Here is a 16,008-nt window from a genome sequence, read left to right as displayed (position 1 = left end):
ATGGCACAGCTCTTTCTGACAACAGTGTTGGTCTTCCTGCCTCTCATCCCAGATAAGTAGATCTCATAGCCTGGATCATGGGTTGCTTGGTGAGTGTGTGTGTGTGTGTGTGTGTGTGTGTGTGTGTGTGTGTGTGTGTATACATGTGCTTATGGGCACATGGTATATGATAAGCAAGCATGTATGTTTGTCTGTATGCATGGAGGTCACAGGGGACTTTGCGTATCTTCCTCTATCACTCTTGTCTTATTTTCTGAGACAGGTTTACTCACTGAATCCAGAGCTCATTGTTTAGCTAGACTGCCTGGCCATGGAGACCCGAAGATCTGCCTGCCTCTGCCCTGATCCCCCAAGCCAACATGCTTGGCTTTTATATGAGTGTAGAGGATCTGAACTCAGGACCTAATGCTTGCACAAGTAGGCACTTTATCCACTGATCCATCTCCCTGGCCCTAGTTGGTTCTTTTTTTTTTTTTTTCTAGATCTGGAATTCACTATGCAGCTAATGATGACCTTGAATTTCAAATCTTCCTGCTGCACTGCCCAAATGCTGGAATCACTGGTTATATATCATGTCTGGCATAATCTCAAAGCTTTTCAAAGGGACTGTATTAGAAATAAGTCAAATCTCATTTTTTGTTGTTATAAGGAGAGAAATCTTACAGATGCAAAAGGAGCTGATGGAAAGAGCCTTCCTGTAGTTTCCTGAGGAAAACATGTATTACTCTTGTGTCATGCTGAGATAAACAAGAAACATATATATGATCTCTGTCTGTAGATCCTTGGTATGATACCAGTGTCCTTTGGGTGCTAAAACCAGGATGGCTGAGACCTCTGGTAACCCCCACTGACAGCCAATCACTGGAAAATCTCTGGACTTCTGGCCCCAACCCTTGACATCAAGGATGGGGATAGACACTAAAGGTTAAATTGATCTCTAATGACCAACACTATCAGCAAATACGCAAGATTCCATAAAGACCCAGGAAGGATTGGTGTCAGAGAGATTCTGGACAGTTGACTAGTAGGGTCTCTAGGAGGGTGGTGTAACCCAAGAGGGTGTGGAGGCTCCGTGGCTTCTGAAATTTCTTCTCCAAGAACCTTTGAAATCATCTTTCCAAGAAACTAGCAAGTGTATATGAATGTTTCCAGGTTCCAGTAGCTTCTCTGGAAAGTGGACCAGCTTGAGGCTTTCAGAGCCACAGGTGAGGAACAGGCAGTGATGGGGTCTGAGCACTCCACCTGTGAGCTGGTGCTCTTTCTGGGCAAATCTCAGAACAGCACTAAATCCAACAGCTGATGTCTCCTGGAGGAAGGACTAGCTATTGGGAAGGCGAATTTCCATGTGTTCTGGAGCTCAGTGTATCCTATGGCAGCTTTGGAGCAGGAAGAACAATTTAGTTTTATGTTTACAAAGTGTTTTCCAACTAAAAAAAGGCAGGATGGACAGAGAAGACCCAGACAAGACTAAATTAAAGACTTGTCTACAAGATAACCAATCCGCACCCATCTAAAGGATCAATGTGATAAATGACTTTGAAAGAGTGGCAGACTGACCAGTGTTAAAGGAGACCTTAGACTTTGCCAGGGATGGAAAGGGTGCTACAAAGGAGGGATAATGGGGTCATTTAGTGAAATTTGGCTCTTGCTTGATGGTTAGTGTCTTGGCTATTGTTCTATTGTGTAAAAAGACACCAGGACCCAGGCATTTCTTCTAAGACAAAGGACTTAACTGGGCTTGCTCACAGTTTCAGAGGGTTGGTTTATGATCATCATGTCTGGAAGCTGACAGGCGTGGTGCTGGAGGAGTAGCTTTATATCTGGATCCATAGGAGGCAGAAAGAGAGAGATACTAGGCCTGGTGTGAGGCTTTAAAACTATAAAGCACACCCCTGGCAAGACACCTCCCCAACAAGGCCACACCTTCTCATTCTTCCCAAACATTTCCATCGACTGGAGACCAAGTATTCAAGCATGAGCTGTGGGGTTATTCTCATTCAAACCACCACATTTAGCTCACATTACATCTATGTTAAATTTCTCTATATAAAAGAATATCTTCCCATTATGTGTGTCACTTTCAAATGGGTCAGGGAAAAATGTATACATAGGGAGAGAGTTGGTGACAAAATGTTAAAACCACTAAGAATCCATGCAGAGGGAGCTGGGGGGGGGTGTATATAATTCTTGCATTTCCTCCACAAGCTTGAAATTCTTCCAAAAGTCATGGCAGAAGTTTGTTTGATGACTCAAGTTTATTGAAATTCCTAAGGCAATACTGAACTACTTGTGATAACCTTTCAAAAAAACTGACTCATAAGAACAAAATGTATGTCTAATCGAGATGATCACTCGTGCTTTAAAACTAAACATAAAAAAAATTAAAAGGAGTTAAAAAAAAAATCTAAGACAGCCCAAATTTCTCCCAAATCTGTGGGAGAAAATGGTTACAAGAGACTTATTTAACAAAGGACTATGGTCCAAAAACACACAGACAACTCTTAAACGCTCATGAGTAAACAATTCACTGGGTGTGGTGGTGTGTATCTGTGACCCTAGCACCTGGGAGGACAGGCCACAGACACAGGAACTGAAGTAGTATTAAGAGTAAAGTTTACCATCTGTAAGCATTCCAAAGATGAACAAATGAAGTGGCATTTGTCACTCTTTCTGAGTTTCTGTCCCATTGTGGCACTCAGCCAGGCCATCACTGAGGCATCCAGAGAGGACAGGGCTCACCCTGCTGCATCTCTCTCTCTTTTTTTTTTTTTTTTGGTTCTTTTTTTCGGAGCTGGGGACCGAACCCAGGGCCTTGCGCTTCCTAGGCAAGCGCTCTACCTCTGAGCTAAATCCCCAACCCCTCTCTTACCTGCTCTGCAACTTTGCATCAGTCTCAGGATTGGGCAGGCATCTGAGATATAAGGATGTAGGGGTCCCTGGTAACTGCAGTAAGACCCCTCTGGGTGGCGCTCTTAAGAGCTCTGGTCTGCTCTTAAGAGACAAACATTTCCCTTTTTGGACCTGTTACAGTTGGTCCCTGGCTTGTGTCCCATAGCACCTGACTGACACTTGTACCTGCCCTCTCCTGCTGAGGAACCCTCTGTAAGAGATCCCTTTTTGACAGGGCAGGGATCCTTTAGTCGGGCTGGTGCCTTGTATGGTCACATACAGGAAACACTCCAACTGCCAAGGTCTAAGGATGAGGAGGCCACTCTCACTGCAGCCTTTGCTGTGCGTGTTGCCACCAGTGGAAGCTCCCGCCTGCCTTTCATCTGTAGACTTTCCCAGGGAGGAGTCAGGTCAAGCTCTGAGTCCTCTTAGTTCTGGCCCCAGTGGCCCAGATAAGACTCTCTTCCAGAAAGCTGACTCCTGCTTGACTTCTCTGTCCAGGGCCTGCTTAGAGCTGGAGGGCATGGCATGAGCAGGTCAGAGGCTGCTGTGTCCTGCTGGACCTTGGAGTTGCTTCTGAGGCTCTGCACAGCCATGACTCCAAGACACAATCTATGTTCCTTTTGTAAAACTGTGGCCTGACAGAGCAGCTTATGAGCAGAAGGGACTTATTTCGGTCATGGGGCCGCCCATCATTGCAAGGAAGGCCTGGAATCAGTTCATGGTGGTTAGTGTGTGGTGGAAACTGCTCCCATCATAGTGGCCCAGAAAGGGGAGATAAACTAGAAATGGGCCTAGATAATTTATCCCCAAGGACCAACCTCCAGCAACCTCCAGGAGATCCCTACCTCCCAAAGCTGTTGGACACTCTCAAAACAGTGCTGCCCACTGGAGACCCAGCATTGAAAACAGGAGCCTGTGGAGGACACTTACATTCAAACCATAACTCATAACTAATAAGTGATTTGACCAAAAACTGGGATCTTTGGTCACACCATATTTGGTTTACTGCTCTATTGCTGTGATAAACTAGCATGACCGGAGCTACTTATAAAAAAAAAAAAAGTGTTTAATTTAGGGCTTACAGTTTGGAGGATTACAGTCCATGACCTCACCTCAGGGAGGGTAGTGGCAGGCAGGTGTGCAGGCAGGCAGGCAGACAGACAGGCAGACCGACAGACAGGCAGGCAGACAGACAGACAGACAGGCAGGCAGGCAGGCAGGCATGGTGCTGAAGCAGTAGCTGAGAGCTTACGTGTTGAGACACAGCCTCAAGGCAAAGAGGCTAGATTATTGTGCCTTCACCTTGTGAGCAGAAACAAATCTTTTCTTCCTTAAGTGGCTGTGCCAGGTGGCTGTCCCAGCAATGAGGAGACTAAGACTTTGTATTTTGGTCATTTTCCCAAGTCAACGAATAGGCTCTATGTTCATACCATGTTGCACAGCTGGCTGATCTCTCTCCCATCCAGGCAGCCATAGTGTAGTCCACTATGTCAACTCCCAACTGTTGGTTCTTTAAGGCTCTGTCTTACTTTTTTTATTTTTTTTTAACAGTTTATTATAATTTATTTTATTTAACAATCTAGGAAGTTCGCGGCCATCAGCAGTTCCAGTGCAATTTCAGGTGCAATTGGGAATTCAGGAATTTCAGTGGAGCTGTTAGTCAACCTTGTAGGTAAAATACAACTGTTGGTTCTTTAAAGGCTCTTGGTTTACTTTTAAAACTGACTACCACTGATAGCATGTTCTCTTTTTAAATGTTTGACCATTAGAAGATATTAATTTCTACATGGCATCAGGGACTACTGAAACAGTGAACCTATGGGAAACCGATCAAAGCCCACTCAATTGCCCAGGGTGTTCCAAAGGCCCGAGAGGGATCTAACAGTTCCATACCCTTATTTTGCATTCTTTGTGTTAAAGGGACCCTCCTAAATTATATAAACACCAGGCTCCAAAAAACCTGGATATGTTCATTGGCTGTTATAAACATTCTCACACTTTTTTTTTTTTGGACTAGTTTCTTATTTCCTTAGGACCGATTCCTAGAGATGGAATTTCTGGGTCAAAGCAGATAACACATTTTTGAAATTCTTGAACGTAGCACCAAAGGGGCCTACAGACAGGCGGACCAACATGTCCCACCCGAAATGAGGATGATTGTGACAGGCTTGTTCTTCCCTGTGACTGGCTCTGGGTGTCATTGCTGTTGTTCACACTTCTGAAGGAACAACTGTGACCTGCAAGGTCCATGGTAGAACTCAGCTGAGGAAACAACCCCCAAACCAAGGCCTAGGCCTTCCCCCCGACATGAGCCTCTCCTTGATGTGCAGCAGTTCTCCCTGTTTGGACATGGGCCACAATCCCATAGTGCCACAGGCAGAAGTCAGAGTTCTCTGAGCTGTGTCAGAGCTACCATGGGTCTCTGAAAACATCCTTTATCCATCAGGGCCTGGAAAGCACAAGTCAGAACACCTGCCATGTTTTGTCATATGCTAATGAGAACTTGTGAAATCTCAGTGTGGTTTAAGGAAAAAAAAAACATTTTGACAACTGCATTCAGAAGAACTGGTTCCCTATAGAATCTTATGTCTCTTTTATGAGTCAAAACTCTCATTTGGAAAATGGTCTGTCTGTGTGCTTTGCTTACTGCCAAGGGGACAGGGCACAATCAGGTTCTGAGTGCTTATTGACTGGTGAGCTTACACTTTTTTAATACATGTGCATGGTGTGGTAGGAAAGGAAGGGCCCTTCTGTACTCTCAGCAAAACCAGGCTCTGTATTATGTGCTGGGGATTTGAGAAGACAGACTGCCCTGCCCTTGAGAAAGTCACAGTCAAGATGGGAGGTGCCATTCCATAGCTCCTGCCACACATTACTCTATGATCCACATTATACGGCGTCTTGAGAGAAATCAGAACTTGGGAGATGACAGTAAAGTGCTTGCTAAACTAACATGGAGACCTAAGTTTATGTCTCCAGACCACATTAAAAAACAAAAAAGCCAGGTATGGTAGTGCGTGCTTGTCGTGTCCTGGGGAGACAGAGTCAGGAGGATCTCAGGGGTCCCTGGGCAGCCAGCATGGCTGAGTCAGCAAGTTCCAGGTTCAGTGAGAGACCCTGTCTCAGAAAGCATGGTGGAGGGCCGGTGAGACGCTCAGAGGGCGAAGGCACGAGCTGCATGCACATGTTGCTCTCTGGAACCCACTAAAAGTTGAGAGGAGAGAAACAGTTCTGCAAGGTTGACTTCTGACCTCCATAAGTGTCATACATGTCCACCCCATACAGATGCACCACACACACACACACACACACACACACACACACACACACACACTACTAAATATATTAATAAATAAATTAAATTAAAGCAACAGCAAAAGGTCCTTGTTTTCTTTGTATTCTTTAACAAAAGATAATTCAAACCAAAATAAGGATAAGCGTGGTTGTGGAGGTTTGAATGAAAATGGCCCCCATAGGCTCACAGGCAGGGGCACTCTTAGGAGGTGTGGCCTTGTTGGAGTAGGTGTGGCTTGTAGGGGATGTGTGTTACTGAGGGGGTTGGCTTTGAGGTCTCAGAAGCTCAAGTCAGACCCAGTGTTTCGCCTGCTGTTCCTGCTGCCTGCCTATCCAGATGCAGAACTCTCAGCTGCCTGTCCACTGACACGTTTGCCTTTATGTCGCCATGCTTCCTGCTATGGTGACAATGGCCTAAACCTCTGGAGTGAAACTGTGTCTATTTTCTTCTCCTTTATAAGAACACCATAGTCATGGCGTCTAGCAGTAGAACCCTAGGATGCTGGTAGAGAACGACAGAGGAAGACACTCGTCAGCCGTTAGTTCTTACTTTGTCCAGGCACGCACACACGCACCACAGAGACAAGCCCAGACTTCAATGTCTAACAACTACTCCAGCTTCTAAATATTGTAAACTAATCAAAACTGTATCAATGCTTGTGTGGGCCAAATCGAGCAAGACTGAAGGCTAAGTTTGACCCCAAGACCATCGGCACTCAATCTTTGGCCTAGAGAGTAGACTCCGTCCCTGTTCCTACTAACCAGGGAGACCAGGGCCTTGGGAAGAGGGATCAGAGAAGGAAATCGTGGTGCTAGGGAGAGGCGAGGAGCCACTGGAACTGAGTGTCACCTGGAGAGGTGTCAGATGGTCAGACAGGAACTAAATGGCTGTGGCCAGGGAAGCCCAGGGGCTTCTAGTAAAGAAACAAATGACAAAAATAATGATAAAATCAAAAAATAATGACAAAATTCTCAAATATAAGGTAAATATAAAAATCAATGGTTTTCTGATTTTTGACATTTATAATGTTCGTAAACATAAATATTTGCAAACTCATTTACAACATTGAATAGTTAAATACTAAGAAGTAAATTGAACAAGGGAGCACTTACTCTAAGTCGTGTGTGATCCAGGTGTGGTAGCAATGTCTGAATCCTAGAGTGTGGGAAGTTGGGGCCATATAGTCTGGGATTGTAATATCACCCTCAGCTATATAGAGTGCTTAAGGCTAGCCTGGGATACAAGAGACTCTGCCTCAAAACAAACAGCAAACCAACAATAAAAGAAAGACAGACAAAAGGTCGGACCTCAGCACATTTCCACCCAAAGCAGTTTTTACGAGAGATGTACAGGAAGAGCCATGACCACCAGGCTTCTGTGGGGAAAGAGATTCCCACAGATATCCCAGAGCGGGTGGAGAAAACACCAGCAAGAGGACTTGTCTTGCAGGTATCAAACTAAAGTAAAACAGACATCAGGGAGCCGATATAGGAACAGGTCAGTGAGACAGACCAGAATTCAGATAGATCCCAAATACATATTAGAACATAGATGTTTGACAGAGTGACATATGAATTTCAATAAATTCACCTGAAAGCAAATCGAGTTTGATCTCTGCACGACTCATAAGTAGAGGTCTATGTCGGGCTACTTAGAAACTTAAATGTGGGCCGGTGAGGCAGCTCAGAGGGGAAGAGGCTTGCTATGCAGGTCGGACCACCCGAGTTCCCTCTCCAGAACATTCAGTGAAAGGAGAGAACCAACCAAACACTGATGGCTGTCATCTGGAGTCCACGTGTGTGCCACAGTATGCATGCACCTATAATACAGACATACATACCACACACATACACGGTAATGCATCTTAAAATTAAAAACTTACATGTAAATCCCAGAAGAGCCCGGTGTGGTGGCGCACGCCTTTAGTCCACACTAAAGAGGCAGTGGCAGGTGGATCTTGAGTTTGGGCCTAACTGGACTGTCCTGTCTGGTCTCAGTAGGAGAGGATGTGCCTAGTCCTGCAGTGGCTTGAGGTGCCAGGGGAGGTGAAAGGGAAGGGGTGGGAAGGGGACACGTGAAGGGAGGAAACTGAGAGGGGAGGGAGCGCTTCAATCAAGATGTAAAGTGAATAAATAAACTTAATGGAAAAATTCTAAATCAGGGCTGGAGAGATGGCTCTTCGATTAAGCACAGGCTGCTCTTCCAGAGGACATGGGTTCAGTTCCCAGCACCTCCGAGATGGCTCACCACTGACCGTGAACTCCTTTTCCAGAGGATCTGACTCCTCAGGCTTCCTTAGGCACCAGCACACATGTGGTGCACAGACATGAGTGCAGGCAAAGCAATCATGTACATAACATTCTGTAAAATTCTAAATCAACAGGGATTTAGAATATATTACTTATTTTTTGCTACCATCTGATGTCTATTTTCTGTCTATCTGTATCCACGGCTATTTCTGTTTGTTAATTTGGTTGAATTCAGAAGCACGCACTGGGCTATGTCTGTGAAAGCTTCCAGAGACATAGAGTCCGAGGGCTTTGGCCCACCCTGATTGATAACATCTACAGCTCAACCCCTACACCTAAGGCTTAGGGAACACTAAGGAAGAGGGGGCAGAAAGATTGCACGAGCCAGAGGACCAAAGTGATTGTAAAATAGTCTATGTATGGTAGGAGCTGTGCCCATGAATTATCTTCATTGTCGTGGTCATCATCACCACCACCACCATCACCACCATCATCATCATCACCATCATCATCACCACCACCATCACCATCACACCTTCATCACCATCATCATCATCATCATCATCACCATCACACCTTCATCACCGTCATCATCATCATCATCACCATCATCATCACCACCACCATCATTACGCCACCACCATCACCACTGTCAATCATCTTCATTAGCAGGGGAGAGCATGAACCTAGTTCCTTATTACCACAAATTATGAAGTCAAGATTCCTGAATTTTGGGAAATTTCAGGAGTCAGGACATCTGAAACACAATGGCTACGCCTTGCCCTGAGAAAACCACCTTCCCAACCATGGCATCTCCCCTGCTAGGTAAGTATGTCCATGACATTTGGTTGTGGTAAATATTAAAAAATAGGTAACCTTTTATCCCGCTCTAGTGCTGGCACCCATGGGGCCATATAGCACTACTTGGTATCTTTATCTTGGTGGCTCCACGTCGCCCCCAAGTACTCTCTGACCAGGTGATCCGAGAGCCATTCCATTGCGGCACCTTGCCACGCTGGTCTCTAGAGTTAATTCCGGCACCGGAGGGCCATCTGGAACTAACCATAATTTATCTCTGACTAGTGTCTCTCCCCTCGGCTCTCTGCTAGCTAAGAACTCCCTGGTTCCAACTACCCAGTAAAATCAGGGCTCTAGAAGTCCAGCCTGGGCTGGCCTATGGCGGATCCCTGCCCACACACTCCCAGTAACCGCCCCCTGGTAGTTAAAGTAAGAACTCCCAACAACCCGGTGTAATCAAGACTCAACAAACTGTAACCCAACAATCACCTTTATATGTTAAATTCCCAATCCACAATACATCCACACAATAAACTCACAACCAATTGATAAGGAAATAAACCGGCCACCTAGATAAGATAAATTGACCTACAGACGTCCATCCCTTAAGAAATATATCTAGGGCCTTTTAAGACCACCCGGATCTGGGTCGTCCTTCTCTATCTGTATCTTGATTCTCCCACTTTCCCTTCTCCCTCCCCTTACAAAAAACTTTGTCCCTGCCTTACTTTTTTACTGTCCATTCATGGCCTTGACCTAACTTGTGCCAGTCCTCACCTGCATACAGACATCAACCTACAACATTTTAACAATATGGTCACACAAACAAGACCTGCACAAGAACAGCACCAGCTGACATTCCAATGTGCATGCAGGAAATCTTTTAAGATACCACTCCTACATGAAGAGCTACAATCAATTAATGGCTGCTAAGAGAGGGAGAATCAGCCTTCCCCAGGGAGGAGGCCCCTGATGGGTTATTCGATCCTAAGTGGTCAGCCATAAATAAAAACACATATGAACAATAAACACACTTAGTAGGTTATATTTATGTATGTATGTGTGTAAATCCATACACATACATAACAATAATAATCACAGAAGAGATCATGAATTTGTGGGCGAGCTGGGGAAGATGGGAGAAGCTGGAGGCAGGGAAAAAGGGGAGACATCATGTAGACATCGTATCCATGTATGAAATTCTCCAAAAGAGTGTAAAAAATGAAAGCAATGTCCCTCCATGATAAGTGGCTAAACACATCAAGAACGTTAATACTGGAATATCATGAACTCCAAAACACAAACAGAGGTCCATCTGTTTATTTGAGGGGATTTCTTTGAAATATGGTTGAGTGTGTTTTAAGGCACAGAGACTATACAGTCCTATGTTTTGATAAAGCCAGTGAGTGAAAATCTCTAATTTACACATATTTGTTTTTGCACACAGTTTATTTTTGGTCAGCAATGACTGAATTCCAGGGAAAGCTTACAGCAGCTCAGACAGAAGGATGAAATATGGTTGGGGAAGCTGGTGGGACGGGCTGACATGAACAATGTGGAGAGACCAGAAACCATTCATCTCTGGCAAGCTAATAAGAATAGCAGTATTTCTGAAAACTCGGGCCTTTGGAATTGGGCTTCTCATGCCCTCAGCACAACAACACACCCATGGGTCCCTCCCTACACCCCTCAACCTCTCCCCACCACCACTGGTTTCCTTCATGATTCCAGAACGGAATCAAAAGAATCTGGGGTAGGTGAGGGGGGGGCATCTCAGAGCCACTGCCTTCAGTGCAGAGCCGGCCTCAGCCCCAGGTCCACGGCTCTGTCTCTGCTCTCAGAAAGTGTTTAGTTATATCTGAGGGGTATCATCCAGAGAGCCCCTCCTTATCTCTCAGCCCCCAGCAGGTCCTCAGAGGGAACTCTCCTAGGTCCCACTCCCTGTCTCCCTGACTCTCCTGTCATAGTTCAGCACAATTTGTCATTGTTCTTAATGTGTATAGGAGGGGGGAGGGAGGGGAGGGGAGGGAGGAAGAAGGAAGGAGGAGGGGAGGGGGGAGGGAAGGGGAGGGGAGAAGAGGGAGAGGCTGAAGAAGGAGGGAAGGAGGAGAGAGGAGGGGGGAGGGAGAGAGAGAGAGGAGAGGAGAGAGAGAGAGAGAGAGAGAGAGAGAGAGAGAGAGAGAGAATGAATTAAAAAGAAGACTCAGGAGTCCCCATGGCTGCAGCCATCGCTGCTTTCAGAGATCTGTTCAGCTGTCTCCTTTCCTTTGATCCACACTTTTCTTTACTCTCCGTTTGTTCTCTGGTTCATCGGAAGCACCAGCTGCTGCTGGTCTGTAGGTTTTCCTGAATCTTCACTTTGTAGGGTGTCTTAGGGAAGGTGGGGTGAACACACAACAGAGTCCGCAACTTGGAAGGGTGGAGCCAGGCAAGTTGGAAGCTCTCCTGCTGAGAGAAGATTCCAGAATGCTGAGTGGTGCTGAAAGAGCGGAGAGCACAAGGATGAAACCTCACTGCGCTTGGCTCTCCTGCAGCCAGATGGGGCTCCACCTTGGACCTCTCTGCCTCACACTGACACCCTGCTGTCCCCATAGGCAGCCCAGAGGCCTTCCAAGCCTCTCATCGCTCCAGCTGTGAGACCGGTGCCTAGAGGCAAACAAACTCTCAGAACACAAAATCTCCCTCACCACGACAGCTTCCTGGCTTGTGCTGCAGCCTCTCCTCCCATAGCACAGGCTTTGTTTAACTGTCCCCAGGCTTCCCAAGAGCCAGCACCCAGGACCTCGAGTGTGTTCAAGCACTCGGGCATTGAAAATAAGCTTGTTTATTAGTGAGCCCATTATGCAGATGGAGAAGTGGAGACACAACAGGGCAGTTTGCCCTCACTTCCACAGCAAGGGTGGCCCCGGATCTGAGTTTGATTTCACAGACAGGATTCTCTCTGTGCAGGCCTTCTGATGGGAGGTTGGAGGTGGGAGCTGTGTGGGGTGGGAGCTGGGTCCTGAGAACCAGCTTGAAATTGGGATGACTGAGTTCAGGGAGAGCACAGCTGGGGAGGAGCCAGGCTGTTTATTATGTTTGATCTGAGCTCCAAACAGAGCTGATGGATGGAGCCACTCCAGTTCCTATAAACAGCCCAGACCTCCCCTCCAGCCCCCAGTCCTCCTGTTCTCAGCACAACTGTTTCCAGGGAGATGGAGGTGCTAGTGGTGGGGGGAGACAGGATGAGAGGACGAGTAGTATAGAGAATGGAAGAACAGAGATAACAGAGTCCACAGGGCAAGGGGAGACAGGACAGCAAGGTTAGCCAGAGAGCACTTATGTGCTCTGGAAAGTTCATGTCCTGCCCTCCTCCGCCCTTTCTGGATCCCCTGGGTCTGTCTGAAGACTAGTCAGGAGCCCAAGAGTTCCTAAGTCCTGGAGGGCAGGGGCCATTAATTCTGGAAATCTTTTCTGAGCCTACAGTCCCTAGAGACACACAGAGGATTCTGGGTAGGAATTCTCCCCAACCCCCACCCTGCAGGGTTCTCACTCTGATAGTGGCCCAGACATACACACAGGGCTAGGTGCGAGGGTTCCATGGGGATACAGGCAGCAGGAGAAAGCAATCCAGGCCATCTCCTCAGAAGAGGTAGTCCGTTCAGACAGGGGTAGCAGGAGTTTGTGGGTGAGTCGGGTGAGTGGGGTATTCCTGGTAGAGGAGGGAAGGGGAGAGCTTGGGGTTGTTAGGGTCAGATGCTAGGGCTGCCATGCTGCTCACTGCTGGGCTCGTAGTACACGCCTGTCATCCCAGTACTTGGCAGGAGGAGACAGGAGCTGAAGGTCATCTGTTCGAGGCCAACCTGGACCACAGGACACCCAAAACAGGAGTCAGAAAACAAAGAACCAGAAGCAAGCAAGATGGCTCAGTGGAGAAAAGCATTTGCTGCCAAGCCTGACAACCTGATTTCAAGCCTCGATATTTACAATGGTAGGAGAGAACTGATCCTCACAAGCTATACTCTGACCTCCACCCACACGTGCACAGATGCAAATAAATAAAACATAATAAAAACAAAACGGCAGCCACAGCAAAAACCAATAAAAAAATAATAATCACTGGCTTCAGAGTGGGAATTCAGGGTTTAGGTCTCAGCTCTAGAATCTCGAGATACAATAGAAATCCCTCCAAACACTGTAGGAATAAGGTCCCATCAACTGCTCAGCGTGGACTTAGCTGGATGCCCTTAGTTATGGTCAATACGTAGTGGGTGACAGCAGAAAGGGGCTTGGGGGCAGCAGGTATCTACCCCCCAAGGTTCTGCAGGCTGTCTGGAGGACCGGGCTGTTTGCAGTGGGCAGTGACCCAGACCCCTGGATCAGGAGGACTGAGATAGTAAGGCAGCTGAAGGGGGTGGGGCACCGCAAGAGCCTACTGAACTGGAAGAGTTGAGGATGACACTCCAGGTGGCCTCTGACAGGCAGGGCACTCGAGGGCCTCCCTCTCCCTGGAACTGGCTGGAAGCTTAGAGAACCGGGTGCTCTGATGACCTAGTTGGCAGCTGTATTGTGTTTCCCTGAAAACAGGAATTTCTGTCTCACTGGGGGCGGGGTGGGAGGGGTCTAGGCCAGGTGAATAACTCTGCTATTTGCCAGGAAAGGAGGTCAGGGTCCTGTTGGGGTCCTGTTGGATGAGTGACTCCCAGACCCAGCCCATTCGATGGCCTGGTCCAACCCTGCCTTCACTGAGCCCCTACTGTGTACTTCCCCATCCCTAGCTCTGCCTGGTGAAACCCAAGTTCAGTTTCTCCTCTGGAGAAAGACAGCTGAGGATCAGTACTGTGGTGAGGGGCTGAAGGCAGAAAAACTATTCGAAGGGATCTTTAGAAGGCAAGGCTGTCCATCCGGGGAGGGCCCAGGGGCCACTCAGCTGTGGAGATGTGTCCAGGGTGCTGGGAGGCCAGGGTGGGAGTGGGGGCTGCTGGAAAAGCAGGCTGAGCAGACTGCAGAGGGCAAGTGCCTAGGTGTTGATGTGCTGAGCTGATGCTGCTCTCCCTGAGACCCTCTTGACAACCTCCCCATGCCTGCCCTCAGTGAGGCAGCTCCTCTCTCTTCCTCAACCCTCCCTCCCTCCCTCCTTCCCTCCCTCCTTTCTTCCCTCCCTCCCTCTCTTCCCCACCCTCTTTCAAGTTGACCTGCTTGTAGACTAAATCCTCCCTGGGGTCTCTAGCCCCCAGGAGACAGGTAACTCTCTGGCTGGAGTGTGGGACAGGGGATGCTTGGATGTCTCCATAGAAGCAGTTAGGAGGGAAGATTAGACATCCATCATTTGGGGGTGGCACACGGAGAGGCTGGAAAACAAGTAGCTTGAGAAGGAGAAGACAGCTTCCTGGATGGAGTTAAGGAGGCTGAGGTGAGGTGAGGGGCCCTGCAGTCCAGGGACAAAGGTCTAAAAGTACGGAGATCTTGCAAGGAGGCCTTGGTAGACCTCAGCTAAGGCAGGGTAGGGTGGGCTGAGGAGATGGGTGGGGTGGGGTGGGGTGGGAAGGGGACCTGCCACAGAGAGTGAGGGAAGGCGAGATGGGAAAGTGGTACCAGGGCCTTTCACTGGTTTTAAGATGGGGAGTGTGAGCACAGAGAAAGGCAGCAGGCACATCGCTGCAGACAGGTAGGAAGGAGCCACAGGCATTTTAGTTTTTAGAGTTGGGGTAGGGCACAGAGGCCAAGAGCCTCATTCTTCCCTCCCCCCCCCCACCCCGCAGATGCCTCACAAGGATCAAAAGCCCCTGATGGGGGAAGAAAGGGTCAAGACTCAAGTGTGAGGGTATGGGCTACTGAAGTAAGCAGGCTGGCAGGCTACAGCTTCTCCAAAATTATACTTTAATACATTCATGTGAGTTATACAAAGAGCAGGTCCCAGGGCCTGGTGGAGGCCAGTCCTGGGAAGTGAGAGCAGCATTGATATAGTGTTTTCAGAGCTCGGGCACAGGGGCCAGGCCTTGGCCTCCAGGCCGAGGAGTGCCGTGTGCAGCAGCACCTAGTGCCATGAGCTATCCCAGTGAGGGTTCTAGCCCCGGATCTGCCCATCGGTTCTCTGAGCCTTTAACCTTCTCTGGGCCTCAGTTCCCTCCCCTGTAGAGTGGGGCAGAGAGAGTGGTGTTTCCATCTTCTTGGACGTTACTGATGCTGTGGCAGCCTGTGGGCGGAGCACAGAGGAGCTGATGATGGAGGCTCTGTGACTGGGCCCAGGGCTCCCCTTTCTCCCTGAAGCCCATGGGTCTGGAGAATGAGTGGTGGGTTTGTGTGTGTGTGTGGGGGGGTTCTACCCTCTTATTTCCCATGCCTGGTGAGGACTGGAATGATAGCCGGCCTTGTGCTGTGACTGTTGAGAGGAGGGAAATGCAGGCATCTAGCTCAGGGCTTTGAGCAAACAAAGCAAACCCCCTACGGCTGCAGCTGCATTCCCCCCATGGTTTCTTCCACTGACTTGTGTGATTCTGAGCAAGGCCCTGCACCTAGGTTTCCCTATTTGTTCAGTGGGGAGATTACAGCCAATGGTTTCAAACTCCAGGGATGAGATTTGGGAAGCAAGAAGAGAAGGAAGAATTCATACTCTTCTACAGAGAAGGGTCACTGAGGCAGGGAGACAGAGGGTCTGTGGGTGCCTGTCTGAGAGGGAGTGGGTATACGCAGCAGGTATGCTTGGATCCTGGTTGGGGTAGGGCCCCTTCCTGTCCACTTGACAGCCTACAGGCACCGCACTGGCCAGGCCTTGGCCCCAGAGGTGGGAGGACA

The 16,008-nt window shown here is 48.2% G+C and overlaps 1 non-coding gene across 1 annotated transcript; it reads right to left on the bottom strand.

The window, feature by feature from the left end:
- Positions 1 to 9,104: 9,104 nt before the first annotated feature.
- Positions 9,105 to 9,269, bottom strand: LOC116894930. The gene has a single exon (XR_004387129.1). It is a non-coding gene; the product is annotated as a U1 spliceosomal RNA (small nuclear RNA).
- Positions 9,270 to 16,008: the final 6,739 nt, after the last annotated feature.

This window comes from Rattus rattus, chromosome 2 (genome assembly GCF_011064425.1).
Source record: "Rattus rattus isolate New Zealand chromosome 2, Rrattus_CSIRO_v1, whole genome shotgun sequence".
Classification (NCBI taxonomy): domain Eukaryota; kingdom Metazoa; phylum Chordata; class Mammalia; order Rodentia; family Muridae; genus Rattus; species Rattus rattus.
This window is presented reverse-complemented; position numbering and strand designations above follow the sequence as displayed.